Source organism: Scylla paramamosain, chromosome 7, assembly GCF_035594125.1.
Source record: "Scylla paramamosain isolate STU-SP2022 chromosome 7, ASM3559412v1, whole genome shotgun sequence".
Taxonomy (NCBI): domain Eukaryota; kingdom Metazoa; phylum Arthropoda; class Malacostraca; order Decapoda; family Portunidae; genus Scylla; species Scylla paramamosain.
Window position 1 is genome coordinate 2,699,826 of NC_087157.1, and position 12,395 is coordinate 2,712,220.

At 36.0% G+C, this 12,395-nt stretch overlaps 1 protein-coding gene and 1 long non-coding RNA gene across 3 annotated transcripts in view; one reads left to right on the forward strand and one right to left on the reverse strand.

The window, feature by feature from the left end:
- The window catches only part of LOC135101910 (parathyroid hormone/parathyroid hormone-related peptide receptor-like), a 152,735-nt gene extending 150,781 nt beyond the window's left edge, over positions 1 to 1,954 (reverse strand). For both annotated transcript variants that reach the window (XM_064006246.1, XM_064006245.1), the window contains exon 1: positions 1,003 to 1,954. The gene's annotated coding sequence lies outside the window, so the exon portion shown is untranslated. The remainder of the gene's footprint in view (positions 1 to 1,002) is intronic.
- Positions 1,955 to 5,930: 3,976 nt separating this feature from the next.
- LOC135101818 (uncharacterized) lies at positions 5,931 to 8,379 on the forward strand. Its single transcript, XR_010269383.1, has 3 exons — positions 5,931 to 6,196; positions 6,465 to 6,630; positions 7,156 to 8,379. It is a non-coding gene; the product is annotated as an uncharacterized LOC135101818 (long non-coding RNA).
- Positions 8,380 to 12,395: the final 4,016 nt, after the last annotated feature.

The following is a 12,395-nucleotide window of genomic DNA, read 5'->3' on the forward strand; positions in this document are numbered from 1 at the left end:
TTTTTGTGTGGAAGCTTAAATTCTTCCCCCCAAAACACCTCCTTCCCATCCCCCGATCTCTTATTCATCTCGCCATTCACCGCCTCGCTGACCTTCCTGTGTTCCTTGCACTGCCGCTCACTGGATCTCACTGATCTGCCTGCGTCCGCCAGGTGTGAGAGATACAATTAATGAATTTGAGGGCGTGAAGGAAACCGACTCGCCATTCTCGTGACACATTTTTCAATGTTTATCTTTTCGTCAGGTTTACATATTTGTAAATTTTTCTTATCGTATTATTTACTCTTAATATCTCTCGGTCTTTCGTTCATGCAATCTTAATACATATGTTTGTTTGTCTCATCCTTTCAATTGTTAATAGATAAAACACAAGAGAATTATTTATTATATCAATAAGAGGAATCTTTTATGTACCATACGAATATGAAATTAATGAAAACAAATTATAAGATGATTTATTAAGAAGTATAAGAGAATCGAACATCAGTTTGGCACTGAATGTCATCTACAGACTCTTGTTCCAAACAATGCAGTTATAAGAAGCATGGCGTGACTCACAGTGAGGGGATCATAGCAGGTTAAAAGAGTTAAAGGGCCACGTGATCTCCTGTGAGGCGTTTTGGTTTAGTGAGACATGCGGCGTATATTGTGTTGGGGTGTGACGAATATGGGTGTCTTGGTCCGCTGTGACGGTGCGGTGTGTTGCTGTTGTGCCGTGCGTTGAGCGTGGGGTATCTTGATCCCTGTTCTGTATGTATGTTAGTCTTTTAAGGAGCATGAACTTCATTAAACGGATCTCTCTCTCTCTCTCTCTCTCTCTCTCTCTCTCTCTCTCTCTCTCTCTCTCTCTCTCTCTCTCTCTCTCTCTCTCTCTCTCTCTCTCTCGGTGATATAACCGGCATGTGTGGTATGCCAAGTTTCCTTTCGTATATGTATGTGTATATTAGGTATTTCAGTGTGCTTGCGTGGTGTTGGTACACCCTGAACATTATAGGTACTTACTGTATAGAGATACGATAAGCAGCGACGGTGTCCTCTTGTTCTTCCTTTGGTGTCTTCCTGTTATTTCCCCAGCCTCCTTTGATTCTTGTGTTCCACCACCCTCCAGTCAGCAATGAGCGAACTATGATGTGACGCTAACAACCAATCAGGTAGCAATTAAGATGCCTCAAATCCAGCAAGCAGTGAAAGAGCGAACAACCGAACATCCCCAGCACCTGTTTCGCTCTGCGTGGTGAATCGTGGTCCAGATTTCTAGGCCAATCAACCACCCTTTTGCCGTGTAGGGATAAGCGAGGGTGTGACAGGTTATAAAATCTTGAGAGAGGCTCGCGCGAACCCGCTGAGGAGTGACTCTTGCTGGTAAATCTCCATAGCAAAGGGATACTGGCTAATGCTAATGTTTTGGGTTAGAAAGAAATAAGAAATTGACACGTAAACGTAACACAGTCGCTCAATATTTATACAAGTACGAATATGAACCGTTCACTTTGTTCGTCCTGCCGATGTGAACGATCTTGATGGCGGTGGAAAGTATGAACGGTAAACGCTCATCGGTCCTGTGGCCACGTACATATACGCACACATTGCACAATAGTACCCTTACAGATTAAGTGTGCGTATCTCTGCGTAGTGTGTACATGCGCGTGGCCTGAAGTGACGTGCGCGCGATGGCCGGTGGGTAAGGTACTTCCTCACTCCGCCACAGCGCTACCGGGGCACTCACTAGCGAGCGCGGCGGACGGCTTGTGTGGACTGGCTTGGGAGAGCGAGGTGGTGGAGAGCCTGCGACGAGGACGGAAAGGGAGGAGGAGGAGGACGGAGGGGAGAGGAGGAGGATTGTGAGATGCCGCCTGTTGAGCCCATCCCACCCTCTCCCATTCTTCTCCCCATTCCCTCACTCTCTCCTCTCTTTCTTTTCCCTCAACGCCACCCCACATCTTTCCTCTCACTGTTATTCCCATTTCCCTTGTTCTTACATCTCCTAATTTTCTATCTTCACTTTTTTTTTCCTTTCTCATATCCCCACTGTTCCGTTTTTGCCTTTTATGCATCATGCATCTTTGCTACATATTATTTTCTTTTTCTACATTGCTACTCTCTTTGCCAGTCAGTCAGTCTCTCTCTCTCTCTCTCTCTCTCTCTCTCTCTCTCTCTCTCTCTCTCTCTCTCTCTCTCTCTCTCTCTCTCTCTCTCTCTCTCTCTCTCTCTCTCTCTGTCAGTTGTCCACTGACCCCAGTTGTGAGAGGCCGTGTGTACCTGCCCTGTAGCTATATACTTGACCTTTACCTACTGCGATCTTGGAACCCTCACAGGATCACGTTAAGTGTTTGCTTATTAATTATTCACACTTTCGTCTTTCTAGTTATCTTTTACGCATATATAGTACACAACTCTTAATACATGCACCAGCGGTGGACCCCTTAAAGTTTAGGGCTTCAGGACGTTTTCTTGTTCCCTCGTCTTGTATTTGCATATTTCAGTAGTTTAGTTCGTTTTAGTATATTAATTCATTTCAGTGTATCAATTCGTTGCAGTGTATTAATTTTGTTAATTTCAGTGTTTTAGTTCGGTCACAGCAGTAATATATCTTTATACTAAATAGAATGCCCCTACTTCTCTCTCGAACAATCTAAAAAATTCCCCTGGGAATATTCCCAGGCATCTTGTAATCCCATCATTGTACTTGTCGCGACCTGACGCTCACCTTCTGTGACCTATAATCCCCAGGTGCTTACAACGGTTGTTGTCTGCTCACCCTGCTCACCACGCCTTACCTTTACACGATGACACTCAAAAAATGTGACGGTTGTACGGACGGTTTTCCACATATTTCTTTGCAGGAAGAGCTACAAGCTGCAGACTCTGCTTGCTTCGGAGACGGTTCGAGTAGAAGTACAAGGAACAAGAGGAGCAAATCACAGCAGAAAGAAAAAGGAAAAAAAAAAACGTAGACTGTTGTCACTACAAGAATTTATAACGAACACCATCTCTAACGCCACAGGGCCTGACGGCCGGCTTCCCTCAGGCACCGCGAAATAATAATAACACTCACTCATGCGTTTCTCACTTAGTCTGATCAAACACGTCCTGGAGGCCATAACACCTTAGATTCAGTATTTACAAACGACTTTGATATTCATTCTTGCGAAGTCGCTGAACCATTAGCTAACAGTTATCATTATATAGTGAGAATTAAACTAAATCTTCAAACCAAAACTAGAGACAACGCGACGCTAGTTTCCGACTTCATAAAAGCAAATTTTGAGTTTATAGAAGAAGAACTGAAGTCAGTGAACTGGAATAAATCACTAGATACAGATTGCATAGAAGAAACTTACGATAGGTTTACATCTAAACTTAAATTAATAATATACAAAAAATATTCCATTTAAATCGCGAGGATTAGATAAATGTAAACCGTTATGATCACAAATCACTGATTAAAAATTATCGGCGATAAGAGAAAAACCTACAAAAAAAATATATATATATAAAAAAACAGTTCCTGACCCAGAAAATTTTTCAAGGTCGTTACAAAGAAATGTTCACTATAACCGAAATACACTCATGAAGTACGAAAACGCTTGCAAATAATTTATATAAGTAAATATATTGGGCCTGACGACATATCGCAGAGGATGTTAGAAGAAAGTTGCATCCAACTAGAATGCCCAACAACATTATTGTTCAACAAATCACAAGCTCAAGGTAAAGCACCCAGCGAATGGAAAAGGTGAATATAACTCCGCTTTTCAAAAAGGAGATAAAAAAAAAAAAGAATTATCGGCCTATTGGTCACACGTCACTCGTAATAAGTTATTTGAGAAAATTGTCAGAGATAAAATAGCACCATTTCTTGAAGAAAATAAATAATAACAGATAACCAGCACGGCTTTCGTAGTAACAGATCATGTCTAACTTATTATTATTATTTATTTATTTATTTATTTATTTGTTTATTTATTTAGTTATTATTATTATTATTTTTTTTTTTTTTTTTTACGATGAATACACGAAACTGGATGTCCGAGTATCGTATAACATAATTTGCCTGGACTTCCGATAAGCATTTGATAAGGTTTCTCATAACAGACTGATCACATGGAATAGGAGAACGTTTATGTATGTGAATAAAGGACTGGCTCTCAGACCGTAAGCAGCGCGTTGTTTTAAATGCAGAAGAACCGAATTGGTTTCACGTAATTAGTGGTGTGCCTCATGAGTCAGTATTGGGGCCAACACCTTTCATATATATATATATATATATATATATATATATATATATATATATATATATATATATATATATATTATATATATATATTAAGGGATCTTGTGTCAAAAAAGCTAAATTCGCAGATCACACAAAGTTAGATGGTAAGGCATCGTGCAATAATAAATGGCAGATGTCCTTCAACATAGAAAAATGCAGTTATCCATATTGACAATAAGAATCGAAGAGCTTGATAAGGGTAAACAAGAAAAAGACCTGGCAGTAATCATAAACAGAAATCTAAAAATGAGCGATGAATGTGAAGCAGCAATCAAAATAGCATATATGATGTTAGGCTGCATTTCAAGAAATAATGATTACTAGTTGCCGGAAGTAATCATAAGACTTTACACAGCTTTTGTCAAGCCACACCTGCAATGCTCAGTACAGTTCCGGTCAGCAAATTACATAAAGGATCCAAACATACTGTACTAGAAAGAGTTCAGCAGCGAGCAACAAAACAAATCCCTGCACTGCGAATCTTATTCTACCAAAGACAGGCTGAAGCAGTCAGAAATATTTTCTTTCAATAAGCGAAGGATAAGAGGGGATATATATATATATATATATATATATATATATATATATATATATATATATATATATATATATATATATATATATATATATATATATATATATATATATATATATATATATATATATATATATATATATATATATATATATATATATATAAAGCACAAGCAGTGTTGTCTCCCAAATTCATCATCATTATCATCGTCATCTGTCACTTCCCAGAATCTCAACAACAATGACACCTTGCCAATATAACTGAGTTAGGCCTCGTCGCGCTCAACTGAGAGGATTCTAAGAGTTTCAGGATAGACTATGTTAATGGTAACTCTCGAGGGAGACTAAGATACTATTATAGTGTAGATTCATTAGTTGATTTAAAATATGTCTAGAAAAAAATATATATGCGTGCATATTTTACAGGGATGCCTAATGTTTTTTTAGTTCCCTTATATCATGATATATTATACTTTTTTTTTTTAATAATGGACACTCCTAATCTTAAAAAAAAAAAAAAAAACTACCATTATACCTCAACAAGTGAAAATGGAAAATTACGAAGGCCAGAATAATGTTATACATGGTGCATTGACAACAATACAAAATAAAAATACAAATGAATCTAAGAGAAAGAAAGAGAACAATGAAAAAAAAAAAAATAGCAACGCAATAACATTCAACTTCAGCATTTTTTCCTCGTTGCATCACTTTATGACTGACTGAACACATGAACAAACACGTATATGATAATAAACATACGCCAAGTAAAACGCTTTCTTGATTATAGTAGGACAAGATGACACTACTACTACTGCTACTACAACTACTACTACTACTACTATGAATACTTCTGCTGTTGTTGGTTATGATAATGACGCTGTTAGTGCTGTGATCGCCGCTACTATTGCGACTACTCTATTACTGTTGCTTATACATTAGCTAATAATATTAATAATAATAATAATAATTATTATTATTATTATTATTATTATTATTATTATTATTATTATTATTATTATTATTATTATTATTTACTCTGTAGTAGTAGTAGTAGTGGTAGTAGTAGTAATAGTAGTAGTAGTAGTAAAAAAATAGTTCTGCATAATTGTGCCTCTTAAGATAATTTCAATAACTGACCATTTGCACAGATATACTGCAAAATTCATTCATAATATCTGAATACATTCTTTATTTATTACTAACAACTTTCAATAATACCTGCACAGGGTCTTACTGGTGGTACTTCTGAGTGCTGCAATTATGTTCCATAGAGCATCAGGAAGTCATCAGTCTGGGGGACCATCATTTCCTCCTTATGCACACCATGAAGCAGTCACTTCCCTTGCTGCCAGCCAGAATAGATTTACATGTGATTTGTACACTGTGAGTATTGTCTGCCAGAATGTCAGGACATTTAGCAGAAGTATATCTATTGTGTTAAAGTATTTGCAATTTTTATGCTACAAAAAAATGTGCCATTTTATGTGATTTCTGTGGCAACTAATCAATGTTTATCATAATTTTAAGCTACAGCAAAATAAAAAAAATAAAAAAAATTCTGTGAATGTAGTATGTACAAAGTTTATTTGTAGTTTGGAAGTTGAGGATCATAACAACAGATGCTTAATCCTTCTTTATATTTTTTTGACAGAAATTGGCTGAAAAGAAGTCAGGCAACCTCTTTTGCTCAGCCTTTAGTATCATGACAGCTTTAGGAATGACATGTGCTGGAGCAGGAGGAAATACTGAACAAGAAATGCACTCTGTAATGCACCTGAGTGATGATGCATTTCAGGATGTTGTGTCTGACACTTAAGGTTTGTAATTTTGAAATCTGAATTCAACAATATTTAATAAGAACATTGTTGTCATTAGTGTTATGATGATAACCTATTAACTAAGTAATGGAAAGCTTTTTTCTTTTTTTCTTTTTTTCTTTTTTTTTGCAAGAAAATGCAAGATATGTATATGTAATATATAATATTTCTAAAGGAAATCCTATTAGAGAAATTGGGGTTGTTTTGAAAGAGACATCCATACAATTTACATAGGTTGGCCCTTTTACCTAGGTTATAATGTCTCACCAAGCTATATGGTAAAGAGCACTTTAATTGAATGGTAAGAGAGATGAGGGAAACAATATTGTCCTTCTTCTCTGTACTCTGAGGTATGTATAAGAGATATGGAATTAGAATTTTGGCATAAATGAAACAGCAAAGGCTGTAGATAGTGTTATTGAAATTACATAAACAATTTAAGTATGTATTTTTATTATGATTTAAGTATCTTACATTATACTAACTATGCCCTAATGCTACAACAAAGACCCTTACTCTTTTCAGGAGAAAGATTTTGGAATTTAAGTTATGAGAAATAGTTGGTGCACTCAACTCACAGCTACATAAGAGGCCTGGGGTTGGAATCCTGGCCAAGTAGGGATAATTTGGATTTGTCTCCTTTCAAACTTTTCTCCCTTTTCACCTTACAGAAAATATTAATGGTATAAACCAAAATAATGTAACCCCATAATGTGGCTAAGACGTCCTACACCAGCATGGGGAGATAGATGGCTTAACCTTCGTAACCCTGCCCTACAAGACTGTGTGAAATCATCTCTTTCTTTTATAATTTTGTCAGATTTTTAATTAACTTACCTTTCTTATTATTAGTCTACTCAACTTTTTTTCATATTTTGCCCTCACTGTTTATGGATTTGCAGTTTGAGATACATGACAGTGTTCTCTCCAAAATTATCAAATTTTTTTTGTTTGCGTTTATATTCAACTTTTAATTCTTGCTAGCAAAATTTTGTGGGAAGTAATCAATTTAAATCTACATATATTAGTCATAATCACTCCTGCAAGAGTGATGACCAAATCTCCAACATTATCATGTTGGATAATGCTGATAAATTTTTACTTTTGTCACATAATTTTCTTTAACCATGTTCTAAAATCTAAATTATGGGTGTTTTGGATTTGATGATATAAAAAACTATAAATTTACAAAACTAAAATCTTCTAAACATGAAAACTTACTGTATAAAACATGAGTATTGGTTGTAGGTCAAATATTCAAAGTAGTATAAGTGGGTCTTTTTTTTCTTTTTTTTTGCCAGTGGTCTAACGTAAAAAAAGTCTCTCAGAGAATTGTAAGTCATTTCTATATTATGACATATATTTGTTATACTCAAATTTTGAGTCTGGCACAGTGTAGATGCAAATTAAAATCAGCTCAGGCAATAAGGACTCATAAGCAAAATTTCTCACCCAATAAGAGACTTTCAGAAATATTGTGATTTCTGAAGATGTGATACATTACCATGTCCAGAGTTGATTTAGTTTCATTATTGTCATTATTGTAATGTGACAAATACAGGCAGTGTGCTGATTTTAGTATGAAGTAGTGTACTAAATTCCACATATTGAGAAGTATAGGCTCCTTCCACCACTGTGCTATAGGTGGAAGTTTCAGGTTTTCTTCATGATGAGTGGCTGATTACATGGGCTTAAACTGTCCTACTAAACACTGATGTTCAGGCTAAATTCACCTTTATTGACACCTAGATGGAGAAGTTAAGGTAATATATATATATATATATATATATATATATATATATATATATATATATATATATATATATATATATATATATATATATATATATATATATATATATATATATATATATATATATATATGAGAGGCTTGGAGAGAGAGAGAGAGAGAGAGAGAGAGAGAGAGAGAGAGAGATTCTAATTCTTGAGGGAATAAATCTATACATTTTGATTTATAAGTGAGACAGGCCAAGTAGTGTACTATGGGTGGCACAAGTGAAGCCAGAGCTTTACCTGAGGACACACCCTGCCCCACAATACCATGGATTTGATTGGGCTTGTGTTTTGGAAGAGATGTCCCATCTACTGAGAGGGCCTTATATTTCTCAAGATTTGGAATTGAGAATAGCTTCATTTTCACCATTATTTCTTGCTTTCTGAGTGGACTCTTAATCTTTCTTTAATAGATAACCACACCATTTGTATTTGACAACAATTTGAAATGCAATTGTATACAAGAAATGTCAGTAAGATTAATATAATTATTGTTTCATTTTATATAAAATATCTGGTGGAAATTTTGTAGAGAAAATGTGACCATCCAGTGCATATCAGTTCCATGTGACATCCCAATATTCACACAAAATCTTTCCTCACATAAATTATAATGTGCATGGCTAAGTCATGCATTTGGCTTTGATCTGGTATGTGCAGTCCATGGATAAAGTGACTTGTATTTTCTAGATAGAAGAAGTGGATGGAGCAGCCATGAGCAAATTTTATCTTACGGCTAATATATACACTACTCACCAAAAAAGATGACAGAATTCTTAGTTGGTGTCAGTGACTACTAAACCTCCTATGACTGGTGACGAAATAGTGTCTGTTATTGTCCTATGCCACAGAATAAATACATCTAAGAAATAATAAGTATTACTGGATCAGAGAGAGACTTGTGTACTGGTGGGTTGAGAGGTTCAGAGATGTGACTGAGATTGTAATGTCATGAAATTTCAGAGAGCCACCACCAAGAACACAGAGGTTCTTTTTTCTCATTTCCCTTCCTGTTAGGTGAGGATTACATTCTATTTGTCTTTTCATAATGATCAAGGTTCGCTGAGCAACTTTCTTTTCTAACTGCTCTGCAATAGACAGTGCGGCCACCATCTCTGAACCTCGTAATGTAGCAGCACACAATTCTCTCTCTAACTCCAGCAGTTCTAATTGTTTCTTGGATGTTTTCATTCCTCAGCATAGGGCAGTAACAGACGTTATTTTGTCACCAGTAGTACACAGTTTAGTAGCCACTGGTAATTAATATGAAAAGATATTTATCAGTAACTTATGGAAGTTAACTCAGGAAAGCACACATGAAAAACATCTCATCACTCAACTATCAAATCTATACTAAAACTGTTAATGTGTGAGTGTACCCAGGCCCACTGTCGGTCTTAGGTAACCAAATCAGATATCATCACTGTTCCACTCTCCCATGCAACCACATGAATGTAGATGGATAGTGCATGTACACTGACTACAACTCAGAATTTTTCACCTTTTTTGGCACTGACTGTACTTATTTCATTTCATCCTTTCTGTCAGTAAGTATAAAATTGTAATTACTTTATGTTTTCTGGTTTTAGTGAAGTTTACTAAAAATGTATTGCTTATATGACAGTTATACTCATTATTTATTGTACCATAATAATTGTTTATGTATTTGACACAGTTGTTTCCAAATAATGAAATCTGAATGATTATTGAATGATAAGTAAAAATAATCCTAAATTTTAAGTTAATGCAAGTAGCCATATTAGTGTTATGTCCTTTACTTTTTAATATGAATTTATCCCCAAAACTGTATATTTTTATAAATATTAAAAGCTAACAACATATTGAATGATCTGTCAACCACAGTGACTACTAACTTAAGATTCTGAACACAAACCCCCTCAGAACAGTACAGTCTTATTATATTCTGTGATTGTTTAATAAATGATGGAGCAGATATTACCATACATCAAAGTGATCATGTATATGTTACAACACATATATTAAAACTCATCACATACTGACCATATATTTTTTTTACATATATATGCTCTATTTGTATTTACATGTGTGTGTGTGTGTGTGTGTGTGTGTGTGTGTGTGTGTGTGTGTGTGTGTGTGTGTGTGTGTGTGTGTGTGTGTGTGTGTGTGTGTATGTGTGTGTGTGTGTGTGTGTGTGTGTGTGTGTGTGTGTGTGTGTGTGTGTAAGCACATGTGTATGCACACATAAAGGAGGACTGTATTGTTAGATTTCTTCTCATTAGAAGCAAGGTCACAACTCCATTGCTCACATCCTGTACCTATTCTTTGTTAGATGTAACATCATACTTCAGCTAAAAGTAATACTGTCTATCTGTTTCAACTCTTTCCATTTATGCATTACTTTTGTAGGCTCCCAAAATTTATTGATTTAATACATGGAATAATTTTCTTTCTAAGCAGTTGTAGCTCACTTTTAACTGAGATGGGTTTGATGCAGCTGTACCTTCTCATGGGTATCCTTTACATAGATAAATCTTTCAGGATCTCAAAAGACAGTTTTATAGTTGTGTCAGCAATATACCCATGAAGAGTATGGAGTTTGAATAAAAAAATACTATGTAGGCTACTGGTCATTGACCAGCAACTCAATGAAGAAGCTTGACTATACACTACTTAAAGGAAAATAGAACCTGTTCATGGAGGTCTTGTCAAAAACAGCATTTACTTTTATAGTAAATGACACTGTTGCACACATGAAACATTTTAATCAGTGTCAGTAATATTTTTTCTCATTGGCTTCTACTTAGCAAATGAGGCATCATGTCACCTTTGAAGTGCACCATTTTCCATTGTGTGTCCACCCTCATGCAGATCCGCATTCCTCAAATTGCTGAAGAAATATGCAATAACAATGAAAAATCTTGGAACAAGCATTTGAGCTGGCATCTCAAAAAAATGTGCTGTGACACGTGTACACCTCCACACGCTGCCATTATTTTTGCTGACACGTATTTAGAAATGCCTTTTTGTGAACATGGTCTTAAAACTATAGACAAGAGGAAGAATGCAGGTCCACAAAGGGTAGATTTAAGAGAGAGTTAAGTTACAGTAGACACTTTTGTATCACGATCAATTCAGCAAAGGGCCTGTTGGATACGTGGAGTTTTCAGATATGCAGAAGTTTATTTCCCTGACTATTTAGAATAGAGAGACGACCCAAAATACAGCTTTATGAGTAAGGAAAAAAAGCACAAAAAATGTATAATATCAAAGAATAAATTATACAAATGCTACAGTGAGTTAGGACCTTCCTTTGCCTTTTAGGATGGGGAGATGCCATGCACACAACACACGTCACTAGACAGAGCAAAATTAGTAACTCCAGCCATAACTTCTCCAATACTCACACCATGGTCAGTTTCACATACTCAGAATAGCCTGTGGCCAGGCTATTCTTCCAAAAAGAACACCTGCCTATGTGCAGCAGACCAATGTAAAAAAAATCTTCATCCCCAGGCATAATGGAGTAACTGAAAGTAGCTGTGCAGAGCAGTGGGAATGAATTATGAGGAGCCAGCCACTTGCCCACGAAATTTTAATTTTATCCCTCAGTAAGACTTGGGAGGCTGCTCTGGATAGTGGTCAGTTCTGGACATCAGCACTCCGGATACAAGAGTTTTTACTATATGTGAAAATACCAGAAATTGATTAGAAAGCAGGAGAAGGAAAGCTCTGTTGTGGCAGGACAGTCAAGAACAACCAACATCACTTGAACCTTGAGTAATGTGCTGGAATTGTATCTATTGAGTGTTCTGTCAAAGATTCAATACTTAGATGCTTTCTCTCTCTCTCTCTCTCTCTCTCTCTCTCTCTCTCTCTCTCTCTCTCTCTCTCTCTCTCTCTCTCTCTCTCTCTCTCTCTCTCTCTCTCTCTCTCTCTCTCTCTCTCTCTCTCTCTCTCTCTCTCTTTACACTTGCCTTTTGTTCTTGCTG